General features: G+C 39.9%; 1 long non-coding RNA gene across 1 annotated transcript; it reads right to left on the reverse strand.

Moving 5' to 3' along the window:
- Positions 1 to 705: 705 nt before the first annotated feature.
- On the reverse strand, positions 706 to 10334 carry LOC112545530 (uncharacterized). Its single transcript, XR_003089026.3, has 4 exons — positions 10199 to 10334; positions 5341 to 5409; positions 2282 to 2364; positions 706 to 887 (listed from the first exon to the last, which is right to left on the reverse strand). It is a non-coding gene; the product is annotated as an uncharacterized LOC112545530 (long non-coding RNA).
- Between the last annotated feature and the right edge of the window lie 302 nt (positions 10335 to 10636).

Genomic DNA, 10636 nt, shown 5'->3' on the forward strand with positions numbered 1-10636 from the left:
CTGGTATTTTGGTTAGTGTGTTGTATATGGAAAAATTATAACATTTATAAATAGAAACAAGTGTGGTAGTGGAACAGGGCTTGGCCTGTCTAGATATTCAATAAATGACAATGGAATCAGTGGCTTAAAAGAGTGCTGCTGTAACCAAATTACCTTAGTCTCTAAATCTACCCAGCCAGATGGAAAGGGCACATGAAAATCTGACATCTTATACTTATGCCAGCCTAAAAGCCTTTTTAAGGAAAATCAGAGATTGTCAAAGGACACTGAATCAAGAGCAGAGGGGAAATCTATGGTTGTTTTCATCACTATTCATCAACACATGCCCCCTAGATAACATTGCATGATCAGAAATAGTTCAGTGGGGCCATTAACAACAGTCAATCCCAAAGTGATTGTCATTGATACTCTTGACTGCAGTGCATAGGGAATAGAAGGGGCTATCCTGAAGGGGCTACAGTGCATAGGATCTCACTGAATGCCAAAGGGTCCCACAGCACACTTTGACATGGGGCTCAGGCATTATCATTGGCATTTGGCTCATTTAGGTCCCCGTGGCAGATCATCATTATAAGAACAATGACAGATTACTGCACTCCACTGACAGTCCTTGCACAGGCCTGGATTCCAGCAGAATAGCAGTCAAAGTTAGTTTAAATGACAAGAATACAAAGAGGCTCTGGAATGAGTGGGGAAAACATTTTATTTAGCAGTATATTTAAGTTCAATTTATATTTGCATCAGATGAATTAGCATCATGCAAAACACCACAATTCAACTCAGCACATTGATGGCAAGTGGGTAAGGAAGCCTGGGGCATTCTTAGAAGCCATGATTTCCCATTTCTACCATCAAAGTTCATGTGCTTCGTCATCAGACATCAGGTTCTGCAAAAATAAATGATTTAAACAACACTACATTCTTTTTCTTAGGCTTTCAGCCAGAATATCTGTAAAGCTCATTCTGCTAAACTAGATCTACATTCAGAAGGATGATGTCTGGCAGAATCCCAGATGCAGCAATGTAACTGGACCATCTCTGGCAACTGTCTAACCCTACACAGCCATAAGATTTACAGGGTGTCTTGTTCATCACAGGGCAATCTTTGCTAGCTCTCCCAGTAGTATCAACCCCTTAAAAAAGAACTACAAGAGGGAGCACACTTTCCGATCAATACTTGATAAATTAGAGAATTTTGGAATTCATTGGAAGATGGCCACCTAACTCCCTTGAGCTCCTTTGAAAACATTCAGTCCAAATCAATTTAGATTTATTGTAATGGTCCTAGGAGTTCTGGATTAAGCAAAACAATTTATTTTGGCTTTCTTTTAGGAGCCAGTTAGAATTGTTTAGTGGTTTAACACAGAATTTAACCTCTAAAGCCATCACTAGAGTGTGAGAGGTTAATCCAACTTTATGACATCATAATTCTATCTAAATCATGCCTTTAGAATGCTAAGCAAAGGTTATGGCTCTGTATCACCAGTTTTCTAATTTAGTCAGACAGGCTGCTATTGGAACATTAATTTCTTGAAAATTTATGGACCCTGGAAGTCTAAAAGTTAGTAGTTAGTCTTTTCTTTATTTTTTTTCTTTTAAAAAGAGCCACGAGTTATGCTGAACAAATGTTGTACAGTGCTTAAATATGACACTGAATTTTGTGTGGTTGAATGAGGAAGATTTAGCCATACTCCAATTTAGATTTCCTTGCTGTCGAGCAAACATAAATGGCCATTAAGTGTTCTTGTGAGACTTTAAAGTGAAACAATTTATGTCTATCTTTTTGGGAAAAAAATTAAATATTCTTTCAGATATTCTAATTTTAGCTGTTTCTTGAAAGAACAGGTAAAAATTTCAGAGTAAATTGATGATGTCCCTTTAAACTTAAAATAAATTTAAAAAATCAAGCTATAAATCTCATAACAAATTATGACCTTTAACTAAAGGAGTACCAGCTGGAGGCATTATAATCTACTATATATTTGAGAGAATCTGTCTGTCTGTGTGTCTGTCTGTTCAAGAACTCCACTTAAATGGTCAGAGCTAAGACAATCAAATTTGGTATACAGCTTCCTCCTATCATAACTGAAAGCAAGGTTAGGGTTTGGTTGTGCCAGGAAAATGGGATGTACCTGGAATGGGATTACTTTTCATAAAACCAGACAGAAAAGAGACATAATCACCAGGCAGGTGAAAAGGTTGTTTGGGATCGTGCCCCTCCCACATCTGGAAATAATTAACTAATTATCATAGATAGGTTGAATGTAACTAGTGTTCATACCTCTCAGCTTGCCAGCTCCCAAATGTTGCATATTGTTTGTGAGAGAAACTCCAAAATGAGGGACAATATAACAATAATTCATTCTGAAACATAAAATGTGGTGGGATGCCTGAATGTAGTGAAAGAAGCTCTTCAAATAACGTCATATAATTCTTTCAACAGTAGATTGAAGAAAAGAACACATTAGGGATTTCAATGAGTAATATCCCTCAAAATAGAAAAATATATAACAAAAACATTAGGAGGTCTATACACATATTGGTCTATATTCATATATTTGATTGCATCCCCCTCTAACTCTTGGTATACTTAAAAAACAACTAATGGTCTGGTAGCATTTATAGACTAACAAAGCATGTAGATGTAACATGAGCTTTCGTGGGCACAGCCCACTTCTTCAGATGACTGGCTACCCCCTGAAGCTTCTTGGTATACTGCTTGCCTTCTTAGATTATAAATTTTTAGCAGGCATACCTTCCTGTGTGAGCACAGTATCCTGCAAATGATATTATCAAAGATTTTTTGGAAGTTCAAACTAATACCAATGAATTCTCCTTTCTTCATGGGCAGACTCAAAGAATGCTAGTACATTATATGCACAGTGTTCCCTCATGGAAGTAATAGTGGTTTGTCCTTATCATGGTATAGTCACCAAACTGTTTTAAAACTCTGAGCTAGATACTTATCTGGTGTAAATGGACCTAGATTCATCTCTAGCTTTAACTGATGTTTACAGCCAATTTACCTGACAATGAATAAAGTCTCTCCTGTTCATAATTTTGAGAATAATCCTTAGCAACTTTTTTATCAAAATGTATAGCATTTTTTCAAATGAAAGGGAAAGGAACAGGTAAGAGCAAGAAAAAAGGGGCAATACTTTGATCTACAACCTCTCTTTCTCCATGCACATTGGTCTGTAGAGCTCTCCACCTATCCTGAGAGAAGACGCCTGCACCTTAGGCTGTATTCCTCCAGCTCAGTAGAAATTGTATCTTCTTGAGGAATGATCCCAAGAAATGGCATGACTCTGCACCAGCCTTTTCTTCTTACAGTGGCTAAGAACCACAGTCCTGCCCTAAGCAACTTCTAGTCCTAAGTACGATAGCTCCACAGTTTGTGTAAAGTTTCTCCATGTGTTAACTGAAGGAATCAATTACTATTGAAATTGTAATCTATTGCACTGTAAAAAATATGAACAAGCAAAATGCAGATGTGACATTTGTAGAAAGTGAATACATTCTGGGGAGCATTTCCAAATGCATGTATTCTGTAATCATGCATGTAATTATTGAAAACATCTGATTTTGCATTTTGCTAATTGGAGTAGTGTAGTGGTGCAGGATTTTTTCAACTGTATGTATGCAAATTAGATCTCATCTTAGAACACTTTACACCCAATTACCAAGAATGGTACAATTTCTAAGTTTTCAGAGAAAAAAAGATATATCATAGTAGAAGCAAGCGTTCTCTAAGGATTCATTATGATGCTGATTCACATTTGTTGCTTTTAGAGGCAACAGTTGTGTGAGTGCCAACACACAATGCATCTCGATTGTTAAATATACACTTGAGAATTCCTAAAGACTACACTAATAGTTCTAAGATAATTTGCTATGTATATGATTATATGAAGAATGTCTCATTTGCACAGGCTCATTCTCAGATAAATGTATTAAAATAGTTATATTTTATGCTGTTGAAGACATTTTTTGTTTAATATTAATTTGGATTTGCTATTCATAACATAGCAAATGTCTCCTGGCCTCCATATGACCTACATATTTTATAAAAAAAAAGCATTTTAAGAACAAAGGAAGGCCATAAATTTGTAGTAATATAATTCTGGTAAATTGTCTGCTATGAAATTATTGTCATTAGCTGGAGTATAAAGATATTTTGTAATTGTGCAAACATTTGCATAAAAGTAAGTCTAAATATTTAAGCTAGAGTTCTTTTTGCCAGCTGAGCTACTTAAAAACATTTGAAAGGATAAAACAAATAGGACCAGATAGTCATTCACTATTGAGGTTAGTTCCACTAACATTAATGTAATGAATGCATAAGAACTGCATAAGGAGGAAGATCATAGCTGAGAACTTTGCTCCTCATGCACAATGGAACACTCTGGAATCAAATTAGATTTAGTCTAAAGTTCTGACACAAAGCTCCCAGGGTGATGAGTTCAGTCAAAGTTTAGAGTTTGGATAGTGATCAAAGCGGAGGCTGGGTTGCACAGGGCTGAAAATCTAGATGCCGATTTAGCTGCATTTCACTTCTACATGGCCAAAATCTTCTGATATCAGTTAATCTCGTGATATTTATGCCAGTTTCCACAGTGCAAGTCAGTGAACACAATCCCATTTATTTTACAATTCCACAGCTGCTGCTGCAGAAAATGTTGGCAACAGAGTCAAGTTCTTGGCATGCCAGGAATCCGGGTGCTGGTCTCTTGTAAGCAGTTGAAACATTAGCGTGAACAGTATCTGCAGCTCCGCTAGTTTACATGAGAGATCAAACCACCCCTTGATACCTCTAAATCCAGGAGACACGAAGGTCGCGTGTAAGCACCAAAGTCCATTCCAGTGTTGGGCTGAACTGAATCAAATCTGGCAGCATTTCAGACTTGGGACTAATTTGCCTGAGGAAAGTTGGGCTTGTCTTCAAGGCAAGAAAGCTGTTTAATAAAAGTGATTTCTTATATAGGTTTCACCATATTTGCCATCTATTAATCTGAGGGCTGTGCTTGTCTTCAGGAGCTATCACTTTTGGATCAGATTTGAAAGTGTGCTCCTGATACAAAACACTATATTTCAAAAGACAAATGACAATATTGCTTCATAGTCCCACCTCCCCCACGCACTTAGGGGTATACAGATTAGCATCTTATCTGACACCAGGAGTCTCTGCAGTTAATAAATAACAGGGTAAAATGGGATAGTTTGATGCAAAACCCAGTGATGCAAGTTAATTGTATGCTACTATCCAGATTTGGAAATTACACTCCAAAACAACCATCATAAATTATGTGTGCCCAACCCAAGTTTAATTTACGCTTTAACCTCAGGCTTGACTCTTAGTCCATTTCCTTCACTGTTCTCACCAATCTTTTTTCCCCTCTGGCCTTGAAGCTGCAAGAATTAAAAAAAAAAAAAAGATATTATTTTTTGATTAATACCTTGGCTGTACTTTAAATCTTGTCTCTAAAGCATGAGATCTCTTAATTAATTCCAAGAAACATGCATTTTTAATATTCCCGTATTTTAGATACGTATGCATTTAAATGTTGCTTGTACAATGAATATATAAAATCAGACATAAAAATTATATCCCAAGGATCACATACAAAGCTTTCTGGCTAAAATTTTGCACACATTACTCATATAAGAAATTCTTACCCATGCAAGCACTCACATTTAATTCAGTCTGTCCATTTAGAAGTAACATTTCTGCATGTAGCTCCCTCCCCCTTTTTTCCCCAACAGGGCCACTGATGGAAGGCAAAAGGGGCAGTTTTCTCAGGGACTGGCGACGTAAAAGGCCCTGAGGCTGTCCGCTGCCTTTGCCACAGCAGTAGCCAGAGTCTCAGGCTCTTTAACTTGCTGACTCCCTTCCGCCTGAGGCCCCAGCTCTTCCAGGGCCCCAGAGCCAGACACCACCTCCTTGCCCAGGAATCTGACAGTTCTCCCTGCCCTTCCATCCCTCCCCCACCCCTCATACATGCACACTGTAGCAAAGGGGTTGCCCCAAGAGAAGAGACATATCTTCTGAATCCTCTCTGGGTCCACAAGAGAATCTTGCATTGTGCTGACTTTCTCCTTCCATGGCAGCAGGAGGGACAGGGTAGGGATTCAACCCCTCACTCACCTCACAACCTTCCTCCCTCAACTAATGGGAGGAGAGGAGACAAGAGCAGTCACCAAGGGCAGATAAGATTGCAGAAAAGCAGCCAAGTAGTGCTGCAAGCAGTTTCTGACCCTACCCAGAACCTCTATTGCCTGGGAAAACAGAGGAAGGCTATGTCTAGCCGGAATTTGCCTCCAGGTAGCAGAGACACCAAGGGACAGGAGGATAGCATGACAGGCCCAAGAATTGGCCTAACTTTACCCTCAGCCTGCAGAAAAGACTCAGGAGGAAACAATTGGCTTTTCCTGCCATCAGTCTGCCAGCCACACCAGAAAACAGTCCATCTCTCCTGCCACCACATGCTTGCCCTGCAGCCAGCCCATGGCAGACTGTTTCACTAAAAATGGTTCACCTATTTCTGAAAATGAGGTTAGGGAAAATATGTATTTTTTGCCCATGTTAAAACTGACAGACATGTGGGATGGGTTTAAATGTTAGGCTGCAACATAATTAATTATACCTTGGGGAAAGGATGGCATTTAATTGGCTACAGCACAGTTTCCCAGGCTTTAATCAAGAACTAAACCATAACTTGAGGCAGACCTTCCCAATTTACCCAACAGTCTCAGTTCATTTTACCCCTTTTATGGCTATAAGGCTGTGTGAGGTAAACCTCAGTCCACAAAGACTTGAAGCTCATCCCCCAAGGTTTAATGCAAAATTTCAGGTCTCATTTCCCTCTGGCAGTTGGTCTTTTTAGAGTTTAGCTACACTGAACTCCTGCCATGGGGTGCAGCAGTCATTAACATGGAGACACCTTACACCTACTGTGCTTGCTATTCATCTCCTGTCTGACCCAGTCCTTAATGTCACTGAGTTAAATATCAGCTCCAGCATCTGAAAATTAACCCCATCCTCAGTCTTCCTTAAAGAGGTAATTATACGTGCTATGTGTTATCTCTGCCTCCCACATTCAACTCCCAGTTATCTCAGCTACATCATAGAATCTTAGAAATGTAGAACTGGAAGGGATCTTAGTAGGTCATCTAATTCAGTTCCTGTCCCTGACAGGTGTTTGTCTAACCTGCTCTTAAAAATGTCCAATAACAGAGATTCTAAACCTCCCTAGGCAATTTGTTCCAGTGCTTAACTCCCCATGCTACAATTTAATGCTATTACTTCTTGTCCTGTACTCAGTGTTATTTATAACAACCTTTGATATACTTAAAGACTGTTATCATGTACCCCTCAGTCTTCTTGTCTTCAGAATACAAACTATTTTTTTCAATCTTTCCTTAGTGGTCATAATTCACACCATTCTTGTCCTACCTTCAAGGGTTGGCTTGATGGCCTCCTAACAAACTCATCTTGTGAGCAGTTCTGACTAGCCCAGTTGAGGACAAGGCCATAGTGTGTAATTAATTCCCCATCTCTCTGTAACCTAATCCATAAATTTAATCCAGTGCAGTTCCCATAAGGTCATCTTTGCCAAGGTGAATAATCAAGCTATCAGATGACTGTAGCTCATCCATAAATGAGTGTCAGATCCATACCCCCATCTGGCATGCCACTGAAAGCAAATGGCCTCAGCCTGGAATCTCAGCTGCGATCTACCTGCTGTCTGGACTGGCATCACCTTTTAATTGCATAAGCAGCATTTACAAGGCATATCAATAGGTGCTGGGACCAGCTCATGTTCTGATTTGCATACCATTAAAGGTAAATGTCATCAGCCTTGAAACCCAGTTGCAATACACCTGCTGACATCCATCCACAATTGCTTAATCAATGCACCAATGAGTGCTGGGACCAGCTCATGGTCCATCTGCCATAGAAGAGCTGGTCTCACAGCATGCCTCTCTTGATGAACCACTGAAGGCATATTGCTTTGGCCTAGAAATCCAGCAGCAGTCCATCGCTCAAGCTGTCTGGCTTCTTGTGGGCCCAATATACTACAGAATGCCTGCAAATCCAAAAATTGAGATGGTAGTAGGCCAATGCTCTTTTCACTACTGCAGTGAACTGTTAACCTCAGGTACAAATAGTGAACCTGATTCCCATTGGACCTAAAAGACAACAGGCACATTCCTTTGCAACCAAGGCTCCATTCCCATTCTCTTCAGATTTAGATTACTTTAAACAGTGCACTGGTGTTTAACTGTACATCCAATAATTCTACGGCCCATCTGGACCTCTCTGTGATGGTCTGAAGCACCAGATCACTTATCATGAAAGTGCCAAAGAAGGACACAATGTTGGTGTCCAAGCAGAAAGAAAGAGGAGAAGAGATAGGATCGGATTTTCTGGAATGGAATGGACAGGAGCTGGGGGACAGAAGCAAGGTGGAGCAATGGCAGGAGGTATGGCGGGTGGGAAAGAGAGTGGAAGGTTACTATGGGAGAGGCTTAGGGAGACAGAGGAGAAAGGTAGGCATTCAGCAGACCACATTGCTCCACAGAACATGGACTCAAAACTATTATTCTCGTAGCTCATGTGCAGGGGTTCAGGGTTGCATTAAGAAGAGATATCTTCTCCAAGCCCTAACGCCTATAGGGCTGATGGGGAGGAGCTGTTATTGCTGGGAGAGAGGGGTCCCTCCCTGCTGTCCCAGGCAGGGAGCTGTTCAGGTAAGCACAAGCTCCGAGCCTCTCTTCCACCTTAAGCCACCCCACCCGAGCACCCTCCTTCACCCCAAAGCCCTCATCCCCAGCCTCACGTCAAAACCCACATTTCTAGCCCAGAGCCTGTACTCCATCCTGAACCCTTAATCTCTAGCCCTGAGCTCCTCCCCAAACCTGGAGCCTTTCTTCTGCACCCCAATTTTCTCATCCCCAACCCAACTCCAGAGTCTGCACCGCCAGTCAGAGCCACTCCGTCCCAGTCCTGAGCCCCTTAATCCTACCCCACCCAGTGCACCCCAGCGGGAGTCCTCACAGTCTTGCAACCCAACCCCCTGCCCCAGCCCTGAGCCCCCTCCCATACTCAGAACCTTTTTGACCCACTCCCGACACATGAATTTTGTTATGTGCACCAATATGAAGGTGAGGCGACACACCTCACCTCTGCATTGCACATTACCTACACGTTTACACACACAAGAAAATTCATTCCCCCCAGGGGTGGAAAAAAATAGGGGGAAACACTGGACAGCATTTAAGATTCTTAAACCTTGGTCAAGTGCGATAGCTATCTTTTAAAAATCTCACATTGGTATCTTCTTTACGCTTGGCCAAATCTGCTGTGAAAGTGTTATTACATATTCACTACATGTGCTGGGACATCAGCTGAGACTGCTAGAGCATGAAATATATGGCAGAATGTGGCTAAAATAGAGCTGGAGACATACAATTTGCCCTCAAGTAGTCACAAATCTAATTATTGTGTTATTTAAAAAGAAAAAAACATTATCAGCATGAAAGCTTGTCCTCTGCAATGGTGACCAAAGCATGAAGAGGCATACAAATATTTAGCATGTCTGCCAATAAATACCTCACAATGCGAGCTACAAAAGTACCATGTGAATATCTGTACCCTCTTTCTGGTAACATTGTAAACAAAAAGAAGGCAGAAGTATCTCCTGTGAATTTAAATAAACTTGTTTGCCTTAGCGATTGGCAGAACAAGAAATATGACTGAGTAGACGTGTAGACTCTAAATTTTTACATTGCTTTGTTTGAGTATAGTTATGTAACAAAAAAAATCTACATTTGTAAGTTATTTTTTCATAGAAGAGAAATTGCACTTCAGTACTTGTGTGAGGTGAATTGAAAAATACTATTTTGTTTACCATTTTTACAGTTCACATATTTATAATAAAAATAATAATATGTGAGCACTATACACTTTGTATTCTCTGTTGCAATTGAAATCAATGTTGAAAATGTAGGAAAGCATTCACAAATTTGTAATACATTTCAGTTGGTAGTCTATTGTTTAATAGTGTGATTAATCACAATTCAGTTTTTAATCCCAAATAATTTTTTGAGTTAATTACGTGAGTTAATCAACAGCCCTAGTTGAGACCTTAGTTGAGCTTCCTGTTTCACTGTTATTATGTCTTGATTCATAACCTACCTGTATGTCTCGCTTCATTTTTGTGTTCATGTGTTTTTGAATTGCTGTTCCAGCGTGCATCAGAATGTAACATTATGGCAATGAGTGTTTTTGTTCTGCAACTATGGTACATGCACAGCCTTCAACTGTAAACTGGAATTGGAATTTTCAAAAGTATGTGGAACTCATGCAGTTCTCTGATGTTGCTATGTGACCCCTTGGTACAGAAGTGCTTAGGCTATGTAATATGCTGCTACCAATTACATTAGAAGCTCAAGTGCTAGAAAACTGTGATGTGTGGCTCTGAAGTTCTCCAAACTTGTGATAACTCCTGTGTTTGTATTTGAAGGGGAAGTGAGTTTGTTGTAGTTCCACATAATGGATTTTTTTTCATTAAGTTTAAGGTGTTTTTTTAATAGGTTATGATATATAAAAATGTTAAAATTTTAATCTTGCCAA

Source organism: Pelodiscus sinensis, chromosome 1 (genome assembly GCF_052426305.1).
Source record: "Pelodiscus sinensis isolate ZL-2025 chromosome 1, ASM5242630v1, whole genome shotgun sequence".
NCBI classification, from domain to species: Eukaryota; Metazoa; Chordata; order Testudines; family Trionychidae; genus Pelodiscus; species Pelodiscus sinensis.